Consider the following 15101-nt stretch of genomic DNA (forward strand, 5'->3'; position numbering starts at 1 on the left):
CCGAAGTATGCATCTCTATGGAATGGGGGCATGCCGCAAGATCACTTCCCCCCCCGACTCATGGTATGCCCCCTTGGTTAGTGTCTGCGCTCCCCCTTTCACTCCACGTGCACCGCTGTCATGTGCACATGGGCTGGTTTTCGGCCCCATTCCATCCCTGGTGATAGCTGTTTTCTTTCGCTACTAGGAATAAATATTCATACGTGAGATAAGACAGGTCAGTAATCCTAGCTTCAAGACTACCCTGTTATAGTCATGTTTTATACTTGAATCTTGCTACAGAAAACCACTGCTGATCTGTCATCAATATTAGCCAAAACTTTCTGTCTTGGCAAGTTGTCCAAATGTTCTTCATACTAGACAGCCACATGCCCGCACTGAGTCTACGGTGTCTCAGTCTTCGAAAATTGTTGCCAGTTATTAAAATAATTGTCATAAAATAAAAATGAGTTTGTAGTTTACAAATTCTTCTGATGTACTCCATCATGCCCAAACCTACTTTTTCCTAACCCTCCCTTTTCTACTTCAATTCTACTATTATTACCTCTACTGCTAGTGCATATATAACAGCGCCCAAGAAAAAGTTACAAGTTAAATAATAGCAGAAAGACTAATTTAAAGTATCTGTTCAAAGCTTCTCCAGAAAATTCTTCCAAGAGCAGATAATGATGACCTTTATATAAAATATAATCTGTTTCAAAGCTAACTTTAATAATTGTCTGTCAGTGGATACCAGTAAAATTTAAAATTATTGTGTCTATTAATACTTTCCATTTTTAAAAGCATAACTATATTTAAATTAAATTAGTGAGGCAACATGGGTCAGAGCATTACTGCTGTACTTTCTGAAACTGATAAAGCAGTTATTTTACTGAAAGAATTATGCTAGGTCTTGTACTGTCCTACATAGTCTTGTACTATAAGTCGCTGTTTTCTTGTTTTGCTCATTTGGTTATGTTGTGGCACAAATAAAAAAATAAATAAATAATCATCATCATCATCATCATCATCATCATCATCATCAGTGATGTGCAGTGAGATGAGGCAGGTGAGGCAGAGTCTTTCCTGTCATACTAACGTATACGCCAGAGCTTTGTTTTATTATTCTAATAATGTTTATAGTCAAAACTCTGAAATAAAAAGTCTATGGCATATGAGCCTATCTTTTCCACACATCTCTGATCAACAGTCACCAAATTTCCAGCGGTATATACCGCTGCACCTGTGTATAATACCCACATGAACCCTTGGGCTCAAATATTGCAAGTAAATCTAGCTCGGGTACTAGCCAGTGCCTCAAGAGCCATTTACCTCACTGCATGTCCCTAATAATAATAACAATAATAATAATAATAATAATAATAATAATAATAATAATAAAAAAGATAAATCAGGGGTAGCAGGGGCAAATGCAGGATTTCTGGAGAGTGGTTTCCAACTGTTTGATTTTGGAATGATTGTGGCCATCCCATGAAGGATGCATAATTAGCATGTAACAAGCTATTGTCTGCCCCAAACAAAGTGCAGTTTATGTAATACAGTACTTCAGACATGTGCAAGCCCAATGATCATGGTAAGCTATTTACCAGATTCTCTCTCTGGTGCAATGATTGAGCATTCACATCCATAGACACATACATTGCAGACTTGGTAGGAAAATCTGGGCATGTGCAACAGCTCTATTACGCCCTTTATACTGCACGTAGTGACCGTTGGCCAGGCTGTGGGGAAGGAGGGTTTCCAGGCAAGTGGAACACCCCTGCATTTGCATATGGGTAGGCAACCGGGCATATAATGGTCATGTGACAGGTCTACACACACACACACACACACACACACACACACACACACACACACACACACACACACACACACACACACACACACACACACACACATCTATCTATCTATCTATCTATCTATCTGTCTATCTATCTATCTATCTATCTATTGTCGAAGTCAGAAAAATGTCTCAATGCACACTGCCATATTTGCACCGCACACTGGTCCGTGCTGCGCATGCGTACGCTCTCCCGTGGAAGCGCATACCCGCAATAGCGTGCACTCGCACGCGCAGTATGCGCATTTACGGTAGAGTTTATGTGATCGTAGCGTGCGACTCATTCGTTACAAAAGTTCACAATTAATGTCGTTTATAGATCATGTTCCCCTCAATAGTTTCTGTAAGTTTGGTTTAGATAGAATGTCCCTGAGCGGAGGAATCCCTCTTTGTATTGTACGAAGGGTCTAACAGGAGTCATACAGCAGTATTTGGTACCCATCGGAAGAGTATTTAATTAGCAATATTCCGGTGTTGGTTTGGAGCGTATTAATCGCTCGTGCGAATAGTTATGAACATAAGAAGTTTATGTCCATTTCTATTATTTACCCATACTCAGGTATGCGGCGGGAAACCCAGTTTCCCACCCACCTGAGCCGTTTAAACTCAGCACAGCCCACCTGTATGAATCAACCTATGACCTTTGGTTACAGTACAGGGCCGAATTCCTGTGTCCAATAAGCTGAAGGATTGTAGGACCAGGAGATTGCATTGTGTGTGGGGCATAAATAGGCAGGCCGACCACATCCAGCTCTCACTCTCTCATCAACGGTTATCTGCTGATAATCGGGAGCTGGATATCGAGGCGCAGGCGATCATACCCTTTGTGCGTAAGTTCTCTCCGTAATCATTGTCTTTCTGTGAGCCAATTCCTCTCTCTCCCTCTGTGTCTATTTCTCTCTCTCTATTTTCTCTTTTCTCTCGTAACTCCCCTAGACTAAACTTTATAGTATTGTATTGTATTGTGTTAGGCCAGGATAGTATTGTAGTTTATCCCTTAGTTAGGTGTTTGGTTAGGAAGTCTTTGTTATATTGTAGTGTATCATTTGTACTGTGTTACTCTTTTACAAGTATACTAGATATAATACAGATAATAGGCTTCGGAACCCTAAAACAGTATCTGTGTATTTACTATAGTGTTAAGTGTTCACTTGAGCGTCGGTGACGCTCAAACAGCTTTGTAGGTAGTCAGGCTACACAAAGTTGCATTTACACCCTGTACTCACATTAAAGGTATTCTGTGTGTTTCGTCGGTATAAGGTTTAATATCAAGGTATAGTGTTGTGAGCGTCTGCATCGCTGGTGACCTCCTCGTGGTCTCGAGTGTATGCTACGCCATAGCGAATCATTCCCCTAGACATAACCAATAACGTGTCCTGTGATCGCTGGGCCGTGAGCGAACGTGACGCTTGAGCGTCTCGCCTACGGCTGAGCGATCGTTACGCAAATAGCGTACCATTACGGTATTTCTTAAGTAAACAGCGTACAGTGTTCTTAGCTTCATAAGGGTTGTTTATACGACATAGGAATTTAGCATTGTCAATTGCGGGCTCGCCCGGTCCTTTTCACATCTGCACTAGGTAGATCAGCAGACTTTATCCCCCAGCAAAAGGGTGGGAGGTTGTCTCACAGTTGCTGACGGGATAAGCGTCTGCTTCGCTTAGGTAAAGAGTGCTGAAGGAACCCGGTAACCGGAAGTAAGAACAAAACGCTTGTGTCTTTTAAAACTGTTTATTTTTCTTTTGTCTTGCGTACGCACGCATATACCTGCATTTCTTTCCACTTGTATATTTCATTTTTCGTATATCACTATTCCTGTTTGCCAATTTTATAGTTGATAGAAAGTGCAAAAAGAGATTTGCTGTTATTTAATAGTAAAAGTAATAATTAAAGTATAGAACACGGTTTTGTCTTAGAGACGAGGCAGCCAGTGTGCAGTGTGGATTGCGGTGGATGATCAGGGATCATCTACATTGATAAATATTGTGTTACGGTGGATCCTCTGCATTGCGTACACGTGTCGCTAACAAAGACTAGCGTACGCAATCCGAAAGGCAGACGCACGCAGCGTACATTACGCAACGTAGCGTCTGGTTACGTCCACGTAGCTCAAGTTGTGATAAAGTGGATTTTAGCGCAAAGCGATAATTAGCGCAAAGGCGATAAGTAACGCACAGCGGTAGATAACGTGACGCGGTAAATAACGCAAATCAATTTTTGGAAAACCCGAAATTTAGTTTAACAGATCCTGCTCCTAATTAGTAACACACTTGGGCTGAAGACAAATTTCTGCGCAGAAATAGAGGTAGAAACAAAAGTGTACATGTGTTGAGTGAGTGTGTTTATACAATTTTAAAGGGGGAACCAAAAGGAAAGCCGAGTACTCGTTAAGGAACATACGTGTAAGTGACATATACGGTGGCTAGGGAGGCATCTCTGGTTAAATAAATATTTGAGCATTAGAGTATAGCGGACCATAAGGTGTAACAAGACCAGGAGGTCATAAGGTAACAAGACCAGGAGGTCATAAGGTAAAAAGGTCCGCTATAAAAGTCCAGTGGCACAACGCCTGGGGTGTTGGTGCAGAACCCATATAGGCCATTAAGCTCTGGCTGAAGGAATTCGCAGCCGAAATTTTCGATTCCACTGGTCGCTCCGCACATAAGATTAGTTGCTTATGTGCTGAACGATTGTACCGCACGTAATTGTGTGCATTAGTAAACCTGACCGGTACTATTTGTGTACGAAGGTCATAAACGCTATTTGTACATTCTGACGTGATTTGTGTAATTTTTTATTTTTGGAAGGGAAGTTCGCTGGTCACTCAGGAACTATCTAACAACCCCAACGTTTACTGGAAAGAGTAAGTGTCCTGCGGGTATCCCTCATATGTTCCAGTAAACTGAAGGTTCCATAGGGGCCCTGTATCGAGTACGCCAGCACCATATCGGTGTGATCAGGTCGTATTGGTCGAGGTGGGCGAGTGAGTGGGGTACTCGGTAAACCGCCACCGCCGGCCTACTGTGGAGTAATTTGGTTGTCTGTAAAGGCTTGCTGAAAACCTTGATACAGAAAATCCAAGGAGGACTAAGCAACACCTACAGACGATGGGGGCCAGTTGCTCAGGTAGGGGGCGATCAACCCAGGTTCAGGTTGATTCGGAGAACCGACCAGTTGGGTCGGCAAGATACATTATGTGTGAAAAATACGGTAGTCACACAGAGGTTTTATGTGATGAATGGGAACGAATGACTGTACAAGACAGGGACAAATTCCCAAGAATAGGTAGTTTCAGCCCGGAAGTGTTACAAAATTTAAGGAGGAGGATATGTCTCGTAAAACCAACAAAGAGACGAATTCAGCATTATGATTATTTACAGTTGTGGCACCAGGAAGGTGAGATACAGAGAGGTTTGGCTCTGGCGGCAGGATCTGGGGCAGTAAGGAAACTGATAGCCACAGCTCCTCCTCCACCATATATATCAGGAGAGAAGTTGATTACGGAGAAAGACGCACTGGGTTGTAAAACTAAAACTCTTAGTAACCATGTTAATGTTAATGATGTTAACCAAATAACCCATGCAAGTATTAACCCGTGCAAGTTGTACCCTGTTTTGAACCTTCCCCAGGAGTGTGATCAAGAAGACGATCCATCAACAATTTCAGCTCTCTCTCTTGCAGCCACCATTTCAGAGACTACAGTAGGCACATCAACAGCCACGAGATTAGTGAAGGCCCCTAGCGGAGGGATAGGTGAGGTCGTGTCATCAGGTAAGTACGGCACCATGCATTACACTGAAACACTTACACCCCAAGCTGTAGAATCTACACAGAGTGAAGTTATAAGAGTTAATCCAGTTAAGGTGATAGTAGTTCCCAATGGGAAAACAGATGCATCAGGAGTCACACCCATCAGGAACATCGCCATGTATTGCCCGTTCACTAGAATGGAATTAAGGACCATAGTGTCTGAATTCCCAGACCCCAGAAAGGATTTAGTGGCAAGCCAAAAATATATCAGGGATCTAGGAAACACTTTAGAGCCCAATAATAAGGATTGGCAGGTAGTGCTAAGAGCTTGCTTACCCCCCAGTGTCGACCCAGTTAAATTCTTGGCTGATTGTGGACTAGACAAAGAGGTACCACTTACAGATGTGTACGACCAGGATAATGTAAAAAGGATAAATTTGCAGCTAAAAGAATATTTCCCAGCCGTTGCTAAATGGAATAAACTATTCTCCATTAAACAAAAGGAGTCTGAAACGGCAGCAGAATATTTCCACCGGGCATTATCAGAAATGGCAAAATACACTGGTATAGAAGACATAAAGACCAACCCAAACCATCGAGAAGTAGCAGTATCTGTACTGATGGATGGTTTGAAAGAAACATTAAAGGCTAGGGTACAGACCACGCAGCCATGCTGGCGAGGTCTGTCAGTGTCCACTTTGAGAGAGGCTGCTGTTGATCACGACAAAAACATCACTAGGCACAGGGAGTCGCAAAGTGATAAGTTGATGTCCGTAAGTATACAGGCGCTGACCACAAGGCAGCCTGCGTATGTACCACCGAATCCTGTGGGTAAGGCAAGTGGAATAACATGTTTTTCTTGTAACAGACCAGGACATTTTGCACGAGAATGTAGATCAAAGAATGTACAAAGATCTTTTCAACCCCCCAGACAACAACACCACACACGACATTGGGAGCAGGGTCCACAGAGGCGGAGTTTTGAGCCACATACAGGGGAAACAAAAAGATACCCCCCGAACAGAGATTGGCACGCCTCTGGTAGTTCCCAGCTAACTCCCCCACAAGTAGTTGCTGCCACTGGGATTCAGGGAGGTCACCATACCCAATAGGGGTGTGGCCATACCTGTAATCTGCAGCCAGTTAAGTTGATTGCTAGTCTTGGAAGTGAACCAGAGATTGCAATCAATGTAGCTGGTAAAACTTTAAATTTTCTTGTAGACACAGGGGCGGCCAAGTCAGTGATAAATTCGACAGTGGGCATGAGAACCACTGGTAGGACAGTTCCAGCCATGGGAGTAACAGGAGTAGTCCAGCATTACCCTGTTAGCAAACCAGCAGAGATTACAATAGGACCTTTGCATACCAAGCATTCCTTTTTGCTGGCTGCATCGGCACCTACCAATCTCCTGGGAAGAGACTTACTATGCAAAATGGGTTGCGTCATCTATTGTACTCCTGAAGGTGTATTCTTGGACATACCTGAGAATCACGCTCAGGAAGTACGAGACATGTTAGACTCCCCATCAAAATTAATGTCACACACCATTATGACAAATAGGAACCCATCCCAGGTAGAAGAGATGACATCTCAGATACCAGAGTCACTTTGGACAAAAGATGGACAGGACACTGGATTAATGGCAAACGTAGCTCCAGTAGTAGTACAAGTAAAAGATGGTAGGATAGCTCCAAAAATCCCACAGTATCCTCTGAAGCCAGAGGTGGAGTTAGGAGTTTTTCCCGTAATAGAGCGCTTGCTACAACAGGGCATTCTAGTAAGAACGTCCAGCACAGCAAATAGTCCCATCTTCCCTGTTAAAAAGAGTGGGGGGAGGGGTTACAGGCTAGTGCAGGATCTAAGGGGGATTAACAAAATAGTTGAGAGTCAATTCCCTGTAGTGCCTAATCCAGCTGTCATCCTAATGCAAATTCCTCCCACTGCCAAATTTTTCACTGTCATTGACCTCTGCTCCGCTTTCTTTTCGGTACCTCTGCACCCTGACAGCCAATATTTGTTTGCATTTACATACAGAGGAGTCCAATACACGTGGACTCGATTACCCCAAGGTTTCATAGATAGTCCAAGTATATTTTCTCAGGCTTTGCATGATTGTTTACAGTCTTTCCAACCGGAAAGTGGATCAGTGTTGATACAGTATGTGGATGATCTACTACTGTGTTCTGATTCATTGGAGGCATCCCTGAAAGATACGAAACAGCTCCTGTTTCATCTTTCAGACACAGGTCACAAGGTCTCCAAAGACAAGTTGCAATTATGCCAAGCTAAGGTAAAATATTTGGGACACTGTCTAACACAAGGACTGAGACACCTGACCGCTGATAGAATCCAAGCCATTAGAGACATGACACTACCACAAACCCAGCAACAGATCAGAACGTTTTTAGGAATGTGTGGGTATTGCCGTAATTGGATCCCAGGGTTTTCCATATTGGCACTACCTCTGCAGGAAATGGTCTCCTCAAACAAACCTGATCGGATTTCGCATACAGACGAATCTGAAACGGCATTTGAGAGACTCAAACAGTGTCTAACACAGGCACCTGCACTAGGTATGCCAGACTATGGGAAACCCTTTGAACTATACGGAACAGAAAGTGCTGGGTGCGCAGCAGGTGTACTAACACAAAAACACGGTGACGCCAGCAGGCCAGTTGCATACTACAGCGCTCAGCTAGATACGGTAGCGCGGTCCCTCCCCACATGCTTGCGTAGCGTTGCGGCGATAGCATTGCTAGTGACGAAAAGCGAAGATGTCGTGCTAGGCCACAACCTCACAATCCATACACCACATGCAGTATCTGCCTTATTAAATTCTGCCCAAACCAGACATGTCTCATCAGCAAGGTTTACGAGATGGGAATTGGCATTAATGGCCCCAGTAAACATCACCATAAGGAGATGCAGCGCATTAAACCCTGCAACATTTCTCCCAGGTGTGCCTGGACAGGCACAAAGGGTGGGAGGTGAGAGTGATGGGGAAGGAGGATTTAATGCAAAGGAAGATGCACATGATTGTATGGAATATTTGACCCAAAATTTTACCGCAAGGCCTGACATCAGTGACAATCCACTAGAAGATGCAGAACTCACGTTCTACACGGACGGTAGTTGTCACAGACAGTCAGACTCGGGAGACTTGTGTACTGGATACGCAGTCGTAGATGACCAAGACACCATAGAAGCGGAACCGCTAGGCCCACCTCACTCAGCCCAGGTTGCTGAACTGGTCGCCCTAACCAGAGCATGTGAATTGGCTAAGGGTAAGTCTGCCAATATCTACACCGATTCTAGATACGCGTTCGGGGTAGTCCATGATTTCGGAGCCCTATGGCGGCTCAGAAATTTCATGACGGCAGCTGGCACACCGATAGCGCATGCAGCGTATATAAAAAGGCTTCTAACAGCGATACAGGAACCCGACAGAGTGGCTGTTATCAAATGTAAAGCACATACGTATAGCCAAGACCCAGTATCCCTTGGTAACAGCCGAGCAGACGAAGCTGCAAAGCTTGCAGCTGCTACCCCCATACGGACAGACACCACACAGTTGATGGTATTTAATACCATCAACACACAGAAGTTGTGTGAGATGCAGAATTTGTGTTCCACTCAAGAGAGAGCAATCTGGAAGGCAAAGGGATATGGCCAGGAGCCCTCAGGGCTCTGGACGGATGGACATGGTAAACCAGTGGCCCCCAGGGCATACCTTCCATGTCTGGCTGAAGCAGCTCACGGGCTGACTCATCTAGGCAAGGAGGGGATGTGCAAATTGGTAAGAGCATACTGGTGCGCCCCAGGATTCTCCTCTCATGCTGGTAAAAGAGCAATGTCATGCCTTACCTGTCTGAGAAAGAATATTGGAAAGGCAATACCTACAGAACCCTCCCATATCCCACCTGCCGGCGGCCCTTTCCAAGTAATACAAATTGACTTCATCCAATTGCCCCCATGTAGAAACTTAAAGTATGTACTTGTCTGTATAGATGTTTTCTCGAATTGGGTCGAAGCTTTTCCAGCAGCTACAAATACCGCCATGTTTACAGCTAAGAAAATTGTGCAGGAATTTGTATGTAGATATGGTATCCCTAGAATAATTGAAAGTGATAGGGGTACCCATTTTACAGGTGATGTCTTTCAAGGAATGTGTAAGTTGATGGGAATTGATAGCAAGCTGCACACTCCGTACCGTCCACAGGCGAGTGCGAAGGTCGAAAGAGTGAACAGCACTATTAAAAATAAATTGAGTAAAGTAATGGCAGAGACAGGATTGACGTGGCCAGAAGCTTTACCCATTGTTTTGTATAGCATCAGAACCACTCCCAGGTCCCCTCTTAATCTGTCTCCTTTTGAAATTCTGTTTGGTCGACAACCGCATGTCATGATTAACCCTCAGGATGATTTGAAATGTAACAATGAAGTAACTGTAAAGTACTTGATTAACATGAGTAAGCAGTTGAGGAGTCAAAATGATAATCTGAAGTTGGTGATTCCTGATTTACCAGATAGTAATTGTCATGACATTGAACCTGGGGATTATGTAATGATACGAAATTTTCTACGCTCAGGTTGTCTTATTGATAGATGGGAAGGACCATACCAGGTCTTATTGACTAGCACCACAGCATTGAAGGTTGCTGAGAGAGAGACTTGGGTCCATTCATCCCACTGCAAGAAGGTTGCTGACCCAGAGAAGTCCCGTGATAAGGAACAGACGGTAGAGGTTGTATCACTGGAGTGTCTGTTCCAGGAGGACTGAGGTGGCACCTGAGCCTTGAAGATCGAAAGCAGTTGTCGACTCCCTTCTCCCTTTTATTGTTTTTCTCCACTTCCCATCCCTTCTCCCTTGATATTTCTTTTTCCCCTTTCTCATTCTTCTCCATTTCCTCCTCAAAGATGGACTTGCCCAAAGAGACTGTGATCCGGATTTTGATGTTAACCATGATGTTGACCAGAGCAGTCTGTTCCGGCGAGAGTACCATAGAGGTCGAGAGAGGTTCTGGAATGGGTTCCGATTATGATGATGGAGGCGTAGTTTTCCAAGATCAACCAATCCAACAAGCAAAGGCGAGTATCAGAAAACGATCCGATAGAAGAAATTGTGATGGATTGTTAGCTGAGGAAAATTGTATCTGTAGGCTCTGTGATAATCTGGTTGAAGATGGATGCATAAAGAAATGCCAATCTAGTTTTAATATCCATATGGACCGGCATCCATTGAGTGACTATCACTCTCTAGTGGGTAACGTGTTGAACCAAACAGATTGTTGGGTATGCTCTCAAGTACCTCAGGGTCACAGCAAATCAGGGCTAGTACCATTTCCTTTAACGTTAGGGGAAGTACTTGAGCTAAGTGGTGGGAGACCGGTGGACCGGAGGTTTAACATCTCCAGCCCTCCTAGTTTGAAGCTCCACCAATACCATGTGGATAGGTCCCTCTTATGTTTTAACATCTCCAATCCTAGAAAACCGGGAAATTGGGAAGTGTCATGGAGCAACCTTACCATGACCTTTTCACACAGAGCAGATAGAATGCCTACAGATACAGAGCTTGTACGCCACATAGCCAGTAGAGGAAAATCTTTCCGGTATAGGTATACCTTAGGAAATAGAATTACTAAAGTTGGAGAGGTATCACCAGGATACTGTGCACATATCGTACAAACCGATACGTGCATTAAGCAGATGGAAGAATTAGGGTCAGGAGATTTCACCTGGAAGGTTTGTAACATGGTCATGTCCTTCTCCGTCCCTTATGTTCTCCCCGATGATGCATATTTCATATGTGGGAGAAAGGCGTACAAGTGGCTTGCCCCAAACTCTGAAGGATTGTGTTATATTGGAAAAGTATTGCCTGAAGTGATGACTGTAACACATGACAAAATGAAGGACATACACCGTGGTGCCCAAGCTCCTTATACTCACACTCACTACGAGCACCTTGTTAAAAGACAACTGTCAGAAAGGTTAGAGCATCCGGCCTCTGATCTTATCCATGAATCCACCGGGATTCAGGTTCTGGTAGCGTTAGATTTCACTCGTACCGCTCGAGGAGTGATGAATTATAAATACATTTCCGCACTCGCCAATTTGTTAGACAATATCACTGAAATGTATGATGACACGTTTAGATACACTGGAAGAGAACTTCAAGCGTATAAAACAGAACTAGTTCAGCATAGGATGGTTCTTAATTACCTTACAGCAGTAACAGGCGGATATTGTGTTACATTGGCAACACAGTACGGCATAAAGTGTTGCACGTACATCACAAATAGTACCGAGGATCCGGTAGAGGTCATAGACCAAAAGATGGATGATATTCTGCAATTAAAGTGGGAATTTCGTTGGAAACACAATCTCACCCTTGCTGCTGTAGGTAATGAGCTGACTGGTTGGGTGTCATGGTTGAACCCGCGAAATTGGTTCTCCGGTTTGGGAGAATGGGCTCAAGGAATCATAATGGATGTTGGAAAGTTTCTCCTGTGTATCTTAGGTGTCGTTATATCTATTGGATTGATATTTAGATGCGGGCAGGCTTTGATGAGGTGTAAACAAAGTACGAAAGTGATGAGCTTGAGGAGTGAGGAAACTGTAATTAACCTGGATTTGATTTATGACCCAATGCTAGAAACCATGACGTAATGATGTAATGAGTATACGGTCCGTCTTTCACCCATTTCTATGTTTTCCTCCGAGGTACAAAGACCCACGTAGACGAAGGACCTGATGAGCCAAGGGGCCGACAACGGAAAGATGGAAAGAAGAAGAGCAGACGACCTGATATACAAGATTTTATGGACAATGCCATGGGTACCCCAGTTTCCCTAGGAACTTTAAAATCACGCTAGCCCAACATTTTTTGTAAATCCATGGACGTTGTTTGCTTTACTCACGATTTATGAGCAAAAGCACAAAGAAGAAGACTGCAATCAAACGACACCAATCAAGACCTCAATCGACGAACGTACATTAACCTGACATAGAATATCATTGCATTTTTCGTAAGTGTTCTTTATCTTCATCTCTGCAACCCTCAGGTAATAACACACATAGTCGATAGGGAATACAGGCACAGATAGCAGCAACCACATACCCCCCCAATTCATGTATCATCAACTAAAATGTGCATCCCCATTGTGTTACAACCACAGCCGAAATGAGCTCGGTAGAGTTTGACAGCCCATCCACAGACCTGTACCACAGGATAAGAAGGAATTCAAATGTATACTTCGCAATACCTCGAAGCTTGATTTACCACACGTACGGCACGATGATACATGACCCCCCCAAACATGGACTCATACACACATGCTCCTGCTTTCTCACTAGGTCATACTCTCTTCACACCTACTCCATTCTTCCTCCTTTCCCCACCATGGAAATCAATTAACCCCTGACTTACATTTTTCTCCTTAAATATTTTGTGGCAGTTATTATTGACTGCCAAAGGGTGGACTGTCGAAGTCAGAAAAATGTCTCAATGCACACTGCCATATTTGCACCGCACACTGGTCCGTGCTGCGCATGCGTACGCTCTCCCGTGGAAGCGCATACCCGCAATAGCGTGCACTCGCACGCGCAGTATGCGCATTTACGGTAGAGTTTATGTGATCGTAGCGTGCGACTCATTCGTTACAAAAGTTCACAATTAATGTCGTTTATAGATCATGTTCCCCTCAATAGTTTCTGTAAGTTTGGTTTAGATAGAATGTCCCTGAGCGGAGGAATCCCTCTTTGTATTGTACGAAGGGTCTAACAGGAGTCATACAGCAGTATTTGGTACCCATCGGAAGAGTATTTAATTAGCAATATTCCGGTGTTGGTTTGGAGCGTATTAATCGCTCGTGCGAATAGTTATGAACATAAGAAGTTTATGTCCATTTCTATTATTTACCCATACTCAGGTATGCGGCGGGAAACCCAGTTTCCCACCCACCTGAGCCGTTTAAACTCAGCACAGCCCACCTGTATGAATCAACCTATGACCTTTGGTTACAGTACAGGGCCGAATTCCTGTGTCCAATAAGCTGAAGGATTGTAGGACCAGGAGATTGCATTGTGTGTGGGGCATAAATAGGCAGGCCGACCACATCCAGCTCTCACTCTCTCATCAACGGTTATCTGCTGATAATCGGGAGCTGGATATCGAGGCGCAGGCGATCATACCCTTTGTGCGTAAGTTCTCTCCGTAATCATTGTCTTTCTGTGAGCCAATTCCTCTCTCTCCCTCTGTGTCTATTTCTCTCTCTCTATTTTCTCTTTTCTCTCGTAACTCCCCTAGACTAAACTTTATAGTATTGTATTGTATTGTGTTAGGCCAGGATAGTATTGTAGTTTATCCCTTAGTTAGGTGTTTGGTTAGGAAGTCTTTGTTATATTGTAGTGTATCATTTGTACTGTGTTACTCTTTTACAAGTATACTAGATATAATACAGATAATAGGCTTCGGAACCCTAAAACAGTATCTGTGTATTTACTATAGTGTTAAGTGTTCACTTGAGCGTCGGTGACGCTCAAACAGCTTTGTAGGTAGTCAGGCTACACAAAGTTGCATTTACACCCTGTACTCACATTAAAGGTATTCTGTGTGTTTCGTCGGTATAAGGTTTAATATCAAGGTATAGTGTTGTGAGCGTCTGCATCGCTGGTGACCTCCTCGTGGTCTCGAGTGTATGCTACGCCATAGCGAATCATTCCCCTAGACATAACCAATAACGTGTCCTGTGATCGCTGGGCCGTGAGCGAACGTGACGCTTGAGCGTCTCGCCTACGGCTGAGCGATCGTTACGCAAATAGCGTACCATTACGGTATTTCTTAAGTAAACAGCGTACAGTGTTCTTAGCTTCATAAGGGTTGTTTATACGACATAGGAATTTAGCATTGTCACTATCTATCTATCTATCTATCTATCTATCTATCTATCTATCTATCTATCTATCTATCTATCTATCCATATATATATACTGCTCAAAAAAATAAAGGGAACACTAAAATAACACATCCTAGTTCTGAATGAATGAAATATTCTTATTAAATACTTTGTTCTTTACATAGTTGAATGTGCTGACAACAAAATCACACAAAAATTATCAATGGAAATAAAATTTATTAACCCATGGAGGTCTGGATTTGGAGTCACACTCAAAATTAAAGTGGAAAAACACACTACAGGCTGATCCAACTTTGATGTAATGTCCTTAAAACAAGTCAAAATGAGGCTCAGTAGTGTGTGTGGCCTCCACGTGCCTGTATGACCTCCCTACAACGCCTGGGCATGCTCCTGATGAGGTGGCGGATGGTCTCCTGAGGGATCTCCTCCCAGACCTGGACTAAAGCATCCGCCAACTCCTGGACAGTCTGTGGTGCAATGTGGCGTTGGTGGATGGAGCGAGACATGATGTCCCAGATGTGCTCAATTGGATTCAGGTCAGGGGAATGGGCGGGCCAGTCCATAGAATCAATGCCTTCGTCTTGCAGGAACTGCT

The 15101-nt window shown here is 43.8% G+C and overlaps 1 long non-coding RNA gene across 1 annotated transcript in view; it reads right to left on the reverse strand.

Moving 5' to 3' along the window:
* The window catches only part of LOC135056793 (uncharacterized), a 90764-nt gene that overhangs the window by 903 nt on the left and 74760 nt on the right, over nt 1–15101 (reverse strand). The gene's annotated exons all lie outside the window — the stretch shown is intronic.

The sequence above is a fragment of the Pseudophryne corroboree genome, chromosome 1 (genome assembly GCF_028390025.1).
Source record: "Pseudophryne corroboree isolate aPseCor3 chromosome 1, aPseCor3.hap2, whole genome shotgun sequence".
In the NCBI taxonomy this organism is placed as follows: Eukaryota; Metazoa; Chordata; class Amphibia; order Anura; family Myobatrachidae; genus Pseudophryne; species Pseudophryne corroboree.